General features: G+C 39.3%; 1 protein-coding gene across 1 annotated transcript in view; it reads left to right on the top strand.

The window, feature by feature from the left end:
• Window positions 1-15,291, top strand: part of plxna1a (plexin A1a) — a 252,074-nt gene that overhangs the window by 107,464 nt on the left and 129,319 nt on the right. The window lies entirely within an intron of this gene.

The following is a 15,291-nucleotide window of genomic DNA, read 5'->3' as shown; positions in this document are numbered from 1 at the left end:
CTTTTTCTAGCTTATTACTATTACCCCTGCTGCGGGCTCATAGTTTGTCAGTAGCCACAATGCCAAGATCCAGTTCTCAAAAAAAGGTCTTGTGAACAAAATGTTCAGTGTGTTTTTATGGCCTTATTTCAGTGACTTATTTTTTTCCATACACACTTCTGACATATTATTATAGCAGATTTTGCGCCGAATACAGTGCAATCAGACTTTAGCCATGAAAATGTTTTAAGTAACTGAAATAAGCTGGGCATGTCAAATTATGCTAAATTGATAAAGCATTTGTCAGTCTCTTGTGTGGAGATAACATAGTTGTTGCCTATATAGAGCTTTTCATTTCAGTCAGTTTTAGACTCATAAGGTTGCTGCCTATGTAGACAGTGACGTGACTCTCAAGCATTTGGAACCAAAATGTTGTGAATGTTTGGAATGATAGTCTCTAATTTGGGATTCTGGTGTGCTGATTTTCCCATTTCTTAACAAGCTTAACCAACACCAGTTTTTGCTGATATTTTTCTGACCCCCTGAAAAATATAGATTAGTATGATGTCACGCAAGATTCTTAATTTTTTACACTCAAACATTCAGGTTTTTTTTGTGCTTACCAAGGCTGCATATGTTTGATCACAAATACAATGAAAATTGTAATTTTGTAAAAATGAATACTATATAAATATATATAAATAAATAAAACATTTTGTAGTATAATTTTTACAAAATTACCATTTTTATTGTATTTGTGATTACAATGTGTGTGGATGGCAATATAATGGAATGGATATGGATCATGTGTCACATGATCCTTCAGAAATCATTCTAATATGCTGATGTGGTGCTCGAGAAGCATTTTTTATCATGTCTTTGTTATTTGATGTGAAATAGAAATATTTTGTAACATTGTAAAAGTCTTTGCTGTCACTTTTGATAAATTTAATAAAACGTTTTTTTTTTAAATAGTGTTCATTCATATCTACCTTAAAATATTATGATTTAAATGTAATATATAATATATTATATACAACAAAGCAAACCTTTTTCCTTTGCTATTTTTTGGCATGCTGTATTATCCACTAGGCTCAAAAATCTAGGGAGCACATTCCCTCTCAGTTTGAATCGGCATGGCGCTTTCTGCTTGTTCCAAAACAGTCGTTTCTGTAAGATTTATTCATGCTTTTATACTGATGATTTTTTTTTGTCTTATTTGCCTCTCATATCATCTTACATGCTTTTTTTTCATTTGCTGCAGGTGGTGTTGAGACACATGGCGTTCTCTTCTTAGACCTTCCTAGATCACCCGCTAAAAACAACCCACTGTTCTGGCTCTCTCTATACAATCGTTCTCTTAAAAGTACACGCACATGCAAAACACAAAACAGGCATACACAATTCATGATTTATGCTGCCAGGAATTTTCTTACAGTGGGTGATATTCTCATGTCAACCAACACTTTCCTGCAAAAAAGGGAACCTGGAGTTTCACTCTCATTAGCATACTCTCATCTATGGTGTGTGAGAGAGACAGAAATGAGAGTGAGCAAACTTGAATCTAGGTCGTGTTAGAATATGCCGAGCTACAGTTTGCTGATGCCCATAGGAGACAGTGTGTCGCGTGTTTTATCTTGTGTGTGTGTTTCTCTTTTTGTCAGTGCCAGTGATAGATGCCTGTGATCATGAGTTTCTGCTGTGTATCAGGGCTATCTGTTCATGTGTGTCTGTGTGCATGTGCTTTGAGGATGCTGACAGTGCATACTACTCAAGTGTGTGTGTACACGAGTTTGTGAATCATTTCAGTTTGCAGTAAGTGCATTTTTCTTAATGCAGCCCTGAAGTACATTTTTTTATATACTGTACATCTTATGTGTGACATTGATCATGTCATGTTTCAGTGGTTAGAACTCTAAAGATCATGAATGAATCCAATCAGATTTCAGATTCTGAAAGTTCTGTTTGTAAGAACCCTAAATTGCAGTCTGATTCACATATTGATGTATTACATGTATTGTGAACAAAACGCTGCTTGCATGGTGCCCAGTTGATGCATTCAGAAGCAGAGAAAGTCTGCGCAATAATGTCACCACCAGTGACACAGTGAGTATACTTTTATGTATACATTTTATTAAAAATGTAGTCTAAAAAGAAAGCTAAATCATCAGAAGAGCTTTTTAGCAGATATATAGTGTAAAACTAGTGAACATCACAGCCTTGCACATGTATGCAATTCATTTTTGAATCCAATTGAGAAAATTCAAGCATTTACATGCTTATGTTTTTCCTGTTTATCAGATTATTTAATGTCTACACCATCAATTGAAATTTCGTTTGCTTGGACCTGTGGGAAGTGCTCCGTGATTGCGTTCCAGGTGACCCGATTTCGAGCCCCAGCTCGCAGACCTTTTCCTATTACGCCCCCCTCCTTGTCTTCTCTTCTCAGTGTAAATGTGCTGTTAGACTACAATTAAATAGTCAGAGTAAATAGCATTAAGTATACACCAGTATGAAACCAAACTGTACTTCTACGCCTCGCAGCCTTGTTTTCATTAGCATCAAATTAAATATGCCATCTACTTTGACTCAATGTATAGCTAAAAGCTTCTCCCACCATCTTTTCCCTCAATATCGTTAGCACCACAATACTTAGAAAGCTTCCTCTCAGTAGTGTTAGCATAATCCCTAGAAAGTAGCCTTTCTTTGGCTGTTTAAAAACATCTAAGCTAGCCTTCCTCTGACTAATGCTAGCATACTTACGCTTATAAAGTTAGTTCTGCTCTCAATAAAGCCTAGAAAGCTAGCATGCATTACCATTAGTATAACATAAGAACAGAATTCACTTTAGCATGCGGATTTATTAAAAACTTTTCAGATACGCAACATGAACAAGTACACAGCCGAAATTTCCAGGGTTAATTTGCATAAACAATTGCTATAGACAATATGAACAAACATACGTTGGGCCCTATTTTAACAATCTGAGCTCATGGTCTGAAGCGCCTGTGCACTTAGGGCGTGTCTGAATCCATTTGTGCTTTTTGGATTTTAAAGGCTGAAAAACGGTCGGCGCTCCAGGCGCATGGTCCAAAAGGGTTGTCCTTAGTCTCTTATTGAATCATGGGTGTGTCATGTGCAATAAACCAATCAGAACCTCATTTCCCATTCCCTTTAAAGCCAGTTGTGCTGCTCTAGTTGCGCTTGGATTCACTATTTACATGATGGAATTTGCGAGAGTGGAAAGACTGAACGCTTCTCTAGAGAGGAATACTTTTATTTTTCATATTTAAAAATGTTTGTGTGCTGCTGCGCATCCCAGTGTGTGTAAAAGGCAGAGTGTGTTGTGCTCCCGCCTATAGGCGCATATTACTAACCCGCCCTTTAAATAACACAAAAAAGACGGCGCTACTAACTTTAGACCAGGTTTTTGTTGGTCAATGGCAGTCGATTTCAGTTGCTTCAAAATAACAACGCGCCAACAATGCGCCTGAACACACCTCGTTTTCAGACCAGTACGCCCATGGGCTACCCCTTAGCCCTTCACTTTCCCCTACTCCTTCGTTTTGCGCATTCATGTGAAGGGGTAGGGGTGTCTCGATTCTCTTTTGGCTGGAGTGGTAGGGGTAAGGGGAAAGGCTAGATAGCCCTTCAAACAAAGATTTTTCAGGACCACACTTCGAACGAAGGGGTATGAGGAGTTTCCCTCCATACACCGACTACCGTGCTGCTAGAATGTGTGTATGTTGCCACTCGGGAACGATCACTTGTGAGTCACCTGGCTGCCAGTTTCTCTATAGCTTGCTAAATGTACTATTTGAGTGATGTGAACACAAATTAATAATAGTTTAAAAATATATCTGGTCATCCTTCATAACGCAGTCGTTATTTACCTCACATATCGTCTGTAAACTCTTGCATTACCAAGGCAACGACTGACTCCATTGCTCCGATCAACACGGAATGGAACGGTTTAAGTCCAAATACAGCGCAAAACTACGTTGGGAGTGTGTAATTTGTTAAACGTGCCTAATTTCTGCTAGATATAGCCTACGCACTTCACTGCTGTTCATACTGGTTAAATGTTACAGGACACTAATAAAAGAAACGGGGTAGTGGTGTCCCATTTCTTAGGGGAATATTTCACCCCTACGCCTTGCCACTCTGTATCAAGGGGCAAGGGGAAGGGTTGGAGTAGGGGTAGGGGAAGGTGAAGGGGTATAAAATAGAATTGGGATTGGGCCTTAAACCGTTGTCTCTGACATGTGATTGGTTCATAGCAAAATATAAGAATTCTACACTGACAGTCCCATATATCTACACCAGAGAACAGACATGCCCATTGATGGAGTTTTGGGTGGACAAATTGTTAGTTTTCTTTCAATGAACAACAAGCTCTCTCTCTCCCTTTCTGATTTAGGCTCCCAAAGAGACATGTAATGAACAGCTAACAGGAAAGAATGACCACATGTTACCTGCACAACTAATCTATTGGTGTAATTGGAAAGGAAACGTGTCCATTCATGTTCAATTTGTCCTGCGGTTCCCTCTTGTAAATGGAGGCTCATCCATAGCATCTAACGTTAACATCATTTAGCCATTTCTTCAGAGACGGCTCTTTGTAGTGCTACACGCTTGTTTACGCCCCTCTGGCGTTTCACGCTGCATAGAATGATCTCTCGGGTCGGCAGGATTCCATTTGCTGTGTGGTCAGCGCTGCGGAATGTCGATGTTGATGATGTTTCTGTAAGAAATATGTGCGGCCGAGTGGAATGCTGTAAACGGATAAGCATCTTTGAAATGTGCTCCTTTCCGCCGAGGGTCTGTATTGAAGGTTAAGTGTCTCGATGTGCATTGACATTTACTGTAGGCGAGCAACTTAATTGGCAACACACACTTAGCCACCTCCGCACACAAGCACATAAACATTTTCAAATTTAATTCCAATCCGTCTGTGAAATTTATGAGCCAAACAGAAGATTGAATAGCTTACTTCAGATCTGAAGACGAACATTCGTGTCTAAGAATGACTTGCAGGTATTAGTAATTCAGAGATGTATATTAATGCATAAGCATAATTAATCTTCAGACATGTCCATCATCTGTGACACTTTTTTTACTCAAAGGAAAATCAAGACCTTATTTCCCAATTGAAATTTTCCTGGAAGTCATGCTGCTTTTTATAGCCAGTTCCCTTTCAAATAAAGTGCTTTTACCCGTTCATAAACCTTAAAGGCTCAAATTGATCCTGTTTTGTGCTGGTTTTTATAAGATGTGTCATGAACAGCTTTATATGATTTCGGTCCAGAAGTAAATAGCCAATGAAACACACCGTTATCCAGGTTCATAATTATTTTCCACTCCCCAAAAAAGTAGCCAATGTGTCCATGCACTCTGTATGATAATAATGTTTACCATTTCCATCAGCGCTTTATTGCACTGCTTTATCTCAGGACTGATATTTCTCTGGCAATGCTTAGCTTCTCAGAGTGAGCTCTTCCGTGGAGAAGGCTTCACTGGGATTATTTTGACCTGCTCACCCTCTGCAGATTGTATCTTGCATCTCTCTCTCTCTAGTTTTCAAGCACCGGCAGGTAGTTTGTCCCCATGGAGCCCCGTCCTCAAGTGATCCTTTTCCTCAGAGCTCAAACGCAGCGCTTTCTGTGTGCTCAGGTATGTCAGATTGTCTTGCAGGGGTGAGTTTGGGAAAATGCCACACTCTCTCTCTCTTCACTTTGATGCGTCAGGGACGTTCGCATTCTTATGAGAGAGTTTTTGTTTGGCTTTGTCAGTATTATTGCCGCACTCCATTGTTGCAGATGGCATTTGGGTGACACTCGCTGAGAGCCGCCATTGAGGATTACGGACCTGTGTGACCCTCAAAAGTGTCACAAGGTTTGGGCAAATATTTCTAGAACCATCTGATTGCACCGTTAGTACCTGAAAAATGTAGCTGGTCATGCTCTGTTTGAAACGCTGACCCATATTTTGTCTGCATTTTTGTTGAGCTTGCAATAGTGGGGGTGTTCACCTATAGACAAGCATCTGTTTGTGGCTAATAAATTCATGCGCCCTGCATTATTAGAGTCGTTTTGACCCTAACATTTTTAGTTTTCCAATCTGGCAAAACATCTGGCTGTAGATTATACTGTATGCTAAATATATGCTGTAAACAGAAATAAGATTCCCAAACTAAAAATACAAAAGTTTGGAAGCTACTATTTTTTTTTTAAAAAGAAGTATCTTTTTTTTCATTCTCATTAAGCCTGCATTTATTTGATCAAAATACAGTAATACACCATATATAAATACAGTATACACCAGTAATAAAAGATTTCTATTTTGAATAAATGATGTTCTTTTTAACTTTTTATTCATCAATGAATTCTGAAAGAAGTATCACAGGTTCCCAAAAAATATTAAGCCGCACAACTGTTTTCAATATTGATAATTATAATAAATGTTTCTTTAGCAAATCAGCATATTAGAATTCTTTCTGATGGAGCACGTGACACTGAAGACTGGAGTAATTTTGCTGAAAATTCAGCTTTTCTTCACAGAAATAAATTTTATTTTAAATTATATTAAAATAGAAAACCATCATTTTAAATTGTAATGATATTTCACAATATTACAGTTGTTTTCTGTATTTTTGATCAAATAAATGCAAGCTTGATGAGCATAAGACACTTCTTTCAAGAATATTAAAAATAGTAATGTTTAACGTAAGATATTTTACATTGGATATAACATCAAGTCACCTTTATTTATATGGCGCTTTTTACAATGTAGATTATTTCAAAGCAGCTTCACGGTGTTAAACAGGAAAATAATGCAACAGAATATGATTCGGTTGTACAGTGATGTCATCCAGCTCACTTCAGTTCTCAAATAGTGTCAATGCGGGAAAATCAGTAATATAGTTGAATATTTAGTGTCCCCAACTACGCAAGCCAAAAGACAAAGACAACAGAAGCGACGGTGACAAGGAACCAAAACTCCATCAGGTGACAGAATGGAGGAAAAAACCTTGGGAGAAACGAGGCTCAGTCTGTGTGCCAGTTCTGGTTCTCCTCTGGCCTACGAACAAAGAGTATGTGATTATGATTCAGGCAACATTACAAGTCCGAAGTCATATTAGATCATCCCGTATTTGTCCAGTTCCATCTGGTTGAAGATCGGAGTCATCACGCAGGAGAGGGGTTTGTTGAGGATCAGTGCCACTGGATGTCGTGTCGATGAGGCAGTCACAGAGGAGAGTCTAGTTGACACGGTCTCTCCAGGCACTTTAGGTTGGTTGGGTCTAGGCGCAGGTCCACCATCTGATGTGTGGATACGGCCCGGATCCGGCTGACTACAGTAAACCTCGGGATAAACAGAGAAAGCATAGAGAGCATATACATTAGCATAGATGCCATTCTTTTTATGATGTAATGATGAGTACATCAGATGTCATGGGAAATGTTCCCGGTTCCGGCAGACCTAGTTAATGCAGCCTAAAACAATCATTTAACTGATTTGAATAATATAATAATGATAATGTTCTATGAGTATGCCATAGTAAAGAGATGTGTTTTTAGTCTAGATTTAAACTGACAAGAGTGTGTCTGCTTCCCGAACAAGAAAGACTGTTCCAGAGTTTAGGTGCTAAATAGGAAACCATCCATCCATCCATCCATCCATCCATCCATCCATCCATCCATCCATCCATCCATCCATCCATCCATCCATCCATCCATCCATCCATCCATCCATCCATCCATCCATCCATCCATCCATCCATCCATCCATCCATCCGTCCGTCCATCCATCCATCCGTGCATCCATCCGTTTTCTAATGATTACATTTTTATACAATTAGGAGATTTATTCAGATTCACAGTTAGACAATTAAGACATCAATTTATAATGAAGTAAAATATATTGCTTTTATAGTAAATTTAAGACTTTAGCAGTATGCTTTTCTCTAAAAGTTTTATTTCTAGCTAACTAATGAGCTATGGAAATTGAATGGAAAATATAACATGTTACTTCCAAGTCAAAACGATTCAATGTGTCATACAGAATATGTGTATGGTTATAGAAAGGCTGAGAATCTTGGAGTTGCGGTTCTCATTCGTGCGACATAGGTTGAGATTTGGCAACATTTCCTGATTAGTGGAGAAAAAAATATCGAGGAAAATACCTTGAGATAACCCCATCATTATGTGGTAATGCAGTCATGAGTTGATGAAGTTGTGGCATTTGCACTCACAAACGATCTGTTTGGATCTCCATTTAGCATTCAGAGATGATGCATAGGCAGGCACAATCTGTAGTTAAAGAAATCATCGCCGGAGGCTTCCCTAATGACTATTGGTATTGCAGTGTTATGCTGAGCTCCATAGCATCCCATTTATTCTGTATTTTCGTCCGCGGCTCGCTCTTGTCAGAGGTTTGAGTGTATGAGAAGTGGCCTGGCAGTTCCAGCGTGCAGTTTGTGACAAATGGAGATGACTTAGGAGTTGCTTTCATACTCACTGCAGGGCAAACTCCCATTTTTTCCACCTAGTTTTAACCGCACAGTCTGTCTTGCTTGACTGCCGGTGTGCGTCTGTTGTGTCAAGAGGACCTGAAGGGAGGAGGTCTGAGAGAGGAAGATAGAGAGTGGGAGAAAGCGGATAGCGGAAAGACGACAAGTAGGAAAATAGAAATGAAATTCCTCTCAATGCTCCGAGGAGCCTTCGAACCCGGGGCCAAATCAGATATTGCAAGGGAAGTGGAACGAGCTCGAATGAGCTTGAGCTGCTATCTGTTGCACAGACTGTCATAATGAAACGTTTACGGCTGGGGTTAGAAAACCATCTAGAGACCTCTATGATTAGCCCGTTCTCCCTTCACCCGGGTTCTCTGACTGCTTAGTTCCCAATGCCCACGAGGTGCACTTGTTTTTCCCGTAAAACCCATCAGGGCCAATGAGTATATTTTGTCTGTACCGCACAACAAAGTTCTCCCTCGGTGAAGATTCCGAGTCTCTTCGTGGCTTTTAGGTTTTGACCTGCTGCCTCCAGTACACAAGTTGTTTTTGCATCTCCAGGAAGAGGATTAGCATAGCGGGACAGTTGAGTTGTGTTTAATTAGCATGTCTAAGTCCTGCTCTGTAGAAGCATCTGGCGGGGGGAAAAAAAGGTTTAGTTTAGTACATAAGGTGTAAAAAAAGTCATTGGACAGAAGATATAGACTTGGGCTAATGGTTAGCATTCATGCTCTGACACATCACATACGGCAAACTATATATATTTTTAAATGCATGTTTTAAATATATTTATATTGTCCAAAATTTATAAAAAATAGAAGATAAATTTTATTAAAATTATGAAACTATTTTGTCTAAATAAATTAAAAAATAAAACACTAAGAACTAAAATCAGTTGTTTTAAATGCTTATTTTAGTCCTCACAACAATAATATCCAGTCTAAATATTGATATTCAATTTTATATTTGATAAAGGTTACATTTAACAATGTATAAATATATTTATTTATTTTAATGTAAAAAAATACTACATTTAAACTACATTTTCTTTCCTCTTTAAGATAATCATTAATATTTTTTGTGTTGTCAAATGTCATACTATTTTGCCTAAATAAATGTAAAAAAACTAAAATCAGTTTTAAATGCTACAAGTGAATTTAAGCCTCACAACATTAAATTTTTTTTTGTGATATTTCAGGTTTGATAAAGATTAGATTTAACGGTGTCATTTAAATGATTAGTGTATTTAAGATTAGCTTTTATTGAGTGTTACATGATGCCAACAGTAATCTAAATGTACAAATAAGGGAAAATGGCATGCTTATTTGGCCTAGGATATGCACAATATATCAGGTATGATAACATTATCTGTCGGTATTGGATATATACTGTATCAGACAGTCCAATACAGTATCGACCAATAACATTATCGTACCAGATATATCACGCATCTCTGGAACAAATGAGCCAAATACACCCTACAAAATTGTTAGCAACAGTGTTGGTACGTGCAACTCCATTTCGAATCCAACCTATAGCTGAAAGATGCTATTTTTACCTCTTGTTATCTACAGCGCTGAGCCTGTTCGACTTCTTCGTTGCGTAAGCCATGTCTGCCTGTCCCACGGGTGCTCCCTCAGTCTCTTCCTTCAGGCTCGGCTGGCTTCTTCTCAGGGGAACGAACCGGGACGGACAGTGGTGGCAGCGTGTTGGACCAGCAAGGGCCGCGCACGGGCCTTCCGTCTCATTAATTAGCCAGTGATTGTGCTCAATCAGATGCAGATCTTTACTTCAAGGGCTGCATATCAAAGGCAGGAATCTGGCGGCTGGTTTATTATTCACAGGGAGACCTAGTTATGTCAAGAGCATGCGAGTGGAGCTTGTAGCAGCGGCGGGGGTGAGTGGTGGAGGAGATGCTGTACCCATGGAGAGCCTGAAAGATTAAAAAGGGTGGAGGCTGAGACATGCCTGTCGCTCTCCGGGGACCAAGCATTGACTCCCCTTCTTCCTTTATTATTTCCCCCTCTTCTCTCGCTTGCGCTGTCTTTCCCCCTTATCATTTAGTCACCGCGATGCCGCACACGACAACACAAAGACCGAACAGATGCGACACTGATCTTCTGCGTCTCCAGCTGGATTATACCCCTGGTTTATTCAAGCCATTCAAGCATTCAAAGACAAACCTGCTCCTGTTTGCTTGTCTTATTAATGATGAAACTCACCGGGGAGTGGGCATTGGGTCCCCAGGAGCCGCGCGGTGGCGTGCCATCATTGTGCCCACTGGGACTGTCTGTCCGCGGCTGCTTTTTGGCCGGCGTCCTATAGAGAGAGCAGCAGTATGGCAGAGAAAGATGATTAATTTCACAGAGTAATCTGTCACGCTGATCAAGCGCAATGAGTTTGTGTGTACCAGGTTCTGTTCTTGCCGGCAAGACGCAGACTGTGAAGTCAGCAGGTGCCATGGGAAGTCTTGGATGCCCTCCAGAAAAGGGTCAAAGAGGCTGGAGACGCTCGCACTAAGCGACTCTTCCTGTTTCTCAAGACCTTCGGAGGGTACAGCAACATTGTACTGTATGTAGCAAAATTCAATATTGCATAATTGGCACCGTTTTCATGAGTTGGTGCATTTTAAGTTTTTTATATTACATTTAATAGGTCTAGGGACGCCTGCCTTTTCACGCACATGATGTGCCATCCCATTCTTAATACGCAGAGTTTAATATAGAGTTGGCCCACCCTTTGCAGCTATAACAGCATCACTCTTCTGGGAAGGCTTTCCACAAGGTTTAGGAGTGTGTTTATGGGGCTTTTTGACCATTCTTCTAGAAGCGCATTTGTGAGGTCAGGCACTGATTTTGGATGAGAAGGCCTGGCTCGCAGTCTCCGCTCTGCAGGCCAGTCAAGTTCCTCCACACCAAACTCTCTCATCCATGTCTTTTGGACCTTGCTTTGTGCTATGGTGCGAAGTCATGTTGGAACAGGAAGGGGTTACCAGAACTGTTACCACAAAGTTGGGAGCTTGAAATTGTCCAAAATGTCTTGGTATGCTGAAGCATTAAGGGTTTCTTTCACTGGAACTAAGGGGCCAATCCCAACCCTTGAAAAAGAACCCCACACCATAATCACCCCTCCACCAAACTTTACACTTGCCACAATACAGTCAGGCAAGTACCGTTCTCCTGGCAACTGCCAAACCCAGACTCGTCCATCGGATTGCCAGACAGAGAAGCGTGACCCAGCTGTGATTTTACATGGCCTACCACTTTGTGCCTGAGTTGTTGTTGTTCCCAATTGCTTCCATTTTGTTATAATACCACTAACAGTTGACCATGGAATATTTAGTAGTGAGCAAATTTCACAAATGGACTTATTGCACTGGTGACAACCTATCTCGGTACCACGCTTGAATTCACTGAGCTCCTGAGAGCGACCCATTCTTTCACAAATGTTTGTAGAAGCGTCTGTATGCCTAGGTGCTTGATTTTATACACCTTTGGCCATGGAGGTGATTGGCAATGTAGTGTATATAGGTCTTTTTATGGTCTTTTAGCTTTCAAACAAGGCTATGTCCAGCAAAAATGTTTTTCTTTTTGATAAAGTTTGCTTTTCTAGTTAAAAATTATTCATATTTTGATTATACTTCCTTACATTGAAATTCTGTATCCCCTGTTCTACCAAAATTAAAATTCCATAATTGAACTGAAATTTAAAATGCATTTTCAATTCAGTTGAGTATATACCAGTCGCACAGCACTTGTAAATATTTTCCATTTTGCAGTATGACCTCATAATTTCATCTGAACAACCAATTTAGAATGATGTGGAGGAAAAAAAGAAACATTGAAGTCAAACTGCAGCAGCAGGAAAAAAAGAGCCTGTGGAAAACCCAGCATGCTTTCAATCCTGCATTTCAAGTCAGCATCCTTTATTGATCATACTCCAGCGCGTTGATGTCAAGACACGAAACGTCCGAGAGCGACCTCATGGTCCGCACATTATCCGTGGCTGAGAGGGCACTAATGAAATTGGATTCAGGCTCATCTGGAAAGTGCCCTCCTGTTTGATTTAATTAGCCAAATGTCTCCGTTCCCCATCCAAGCTGGAGTAAAATGATTTTCAACAACGGAGAGTTGATGGGTCGCCACAGTCTCCGGCAGAGAAATGCCTGGGTTTTGTGACAAAATTCCTGTCAATCATTCACTCCACCAAAGCTCTGGTGGTATTTCAGTATATAATAAAATTTAGAGCTGCCTGTCAGGAACAACCTTCTTTTTCCTTTCCTTTCCCCCCCATTTGAAGGCTTACATAAGACATAGCTCTTTTATGTCTACGACAGTTTATCACAGCACTGACTGTTGACCTCGCTGATGTCATAAGGTCACATACAAATTCAGACGTGCTTTACCGTGCTTTGACGTTGACGAGATTGAAAAGGCCAGACCTGTTTCAATTTGCTGTGAAGCCGTCAAGAGTGACCCTTCATTGAACCCTGGTCCACCTTAATTATTGTTCATCCATAGACCAGCATTAAGGAACACTGCAGGGCTCTGTTTCTTAATTTATAGGTTCCTATTTTAGGTTATTACCCAATGCGCTCATTATGTGCTGTCTGCAGCGAGAGGCTAGACACGTTTGCTTCTGTCCTGAAATGATTCTCTCATGACTTACTGTAATGGGACCATAAACATGAGAAGATAATGCAAGTAGCAATCATGGAACATATTCATCTAGATGGTGTGAATTCGATATTTGTTTTGGTATGAATGATTTGAGTGCGGCACACAGAAAAGTCCTTCCCAAGGACATCTGGTGGATTTTAGTTTAAAGGTAAAGCGTAAATTCTGTGCAAACTTCTGTGCTCTCTATTGACCTCCGTGGTTGAAACTTAGAATTGCATTATTATTATGTATTCATTCATTCGTACTTTGGCATTGCTTTTCTACAGTACGTAGATAAATCTGATGATTTGGTATATATTGAAATACAAAATGTTGATTCTACATTTTAAATATAAGGTTAAAATGTATATATTTTATTTTATTTAGAGATACAAAAATGAATACAATTATATTAAATTAAATATAATTATATATTTTTTAAATATACATTTTAAATTGATCCTTTTTTAATAATAGTATTTATACTGTAACATTTTATCGTAGTGCTCTGTGATCATTTGGGCTGTTCATGTAAATGTATCTTTGTGCCTTGGCAGAAGTCATTATCTGCCAGAAATGTCACCGTATGTGTCAAAAGGTTAAGTCTTTAAACCATAGTGTTCTCTTACCCAGGAAGTGACTGAAAAGGATATCTAATGCAGAGGCAGTAGCAGTAACCCTCCAGACTAAGGTGCATTGGGATTCAGCAGCAGTCAGTAGGGAGAACTGGATTTGTTTTTGTTTTTTCACCCTCCAACTTCATATCTCCTGACACCTTTATTCAGGCAGTGTGAGACAGAGAGTTCTCTTGCTCTTCCTGCTGCTTCCTGTTAAGGGAGAGATGGGCCATCTGCCAAGAATCTGCAATTTGAAGAGTCATTGCTCAATTACGTCAATCTGCACGACTCTAAAAAAGGGTAGGGAAATGCAGATGGCAACTCTTGCTCACCCTTGAAGAACAATTATATATGTTTTTCCCTTTTAATCAGTTTCATATGGCAGGGAAACTCCCTGGGGAGTTTGTTAGTTGCATTGTCCTGCAACTTTAACATGTTAAGCAGGCTTAAAAATGGCAATAAACCGAAGCATAGCAGTGGCCAGTATTTTTAGATTAGTATTCCTGTTCCATGCGACGAAAGCGTTCTCCGCATTGTGCATTCTCCTGCTTGGACACAGGGGAAGATCCTTACTCTCTCTCCAGCTCCGTCCCTCTGTAGGAACTTCAGCATTGCTTGGCAAGAGTTCCAGAAGGATTGGCTGAGAGAGAGGATGTGCTGTCCTTGAGCTGTTATCTGCCACTACTTCATAATGAACCATGTCCCATGGGAGTAATGCTCAATGGAGTGATGGAGGGGGAACATGGACAACAGACTCCAACTCCCAGACTGCTTTGCTGTCTTTTGACCCTCTATCACTCACTGAGCAACAATATAAAGGGTTTCCACAATCATGGAAAACTGAATAATAAATGGAAATTGAATCCCAAAAGTATTCATGGAAATGGATATATATATATAAATGTTTAATAATATATATAATAATAATAATATTATTTTATAAGAAAATAAATGTTTTTTTTATCTATTTTTGGCATTTGTACATACCAACAATATAATAGTTTAAATTTAATTTATTTATATATTTTAAATCATATTAGTTGTCATGACTCACTTGTTATTCACTACTAAACAATCTTCACTATTTGTATTTTGTTTTATTAAATATTTTGTGCTGAATATTTAACTAAATATTCATTAACACTTTTTCCTGCCAGTGTTTTTTTAAAAGTTGCCGGCCACCGCCAGGGTTTTTGTTTTTTTTTGGCCCATAGAATATTTTGTTGTATGAATATCTCAGCATGCAAAATATCAAAAGAACAAAAAACAGTGTTGCTTTTTTCTATTCTGGGCTGGGCTTGCTTGTTTTTTAATAACAAAAAAATTTAAAGGTTTGCGTAATATTCCATATTACACAGTTTTTATTCATGTTGAGGAATACTAAATCTGTTGTTGTGCAAGTGAGATGAAAAAATGCATGTTCATGTTTTCACAGCGCACACACAACACCTCTAAACCCTTCTCCTGATTTCTCCCAACATGGGGCCAGGAGAGGTGTCAGTCAATAAATGGGAAAACAAAG

Source organism: Gobio gobio, assembly GCF_949357685.1.
Source record: "Gobio gobio genome assembly, chromosome: 21".
NCBI classification, from domain to species: Eukaryota; Metazoa; Chordata; class Actinopteri; order Cypriniformes; family Gobionidae; genus Gobio; species Gobio gobio.
This window is presented reverse-complemented; position numbering and strand designations above follow the sequence as displayed.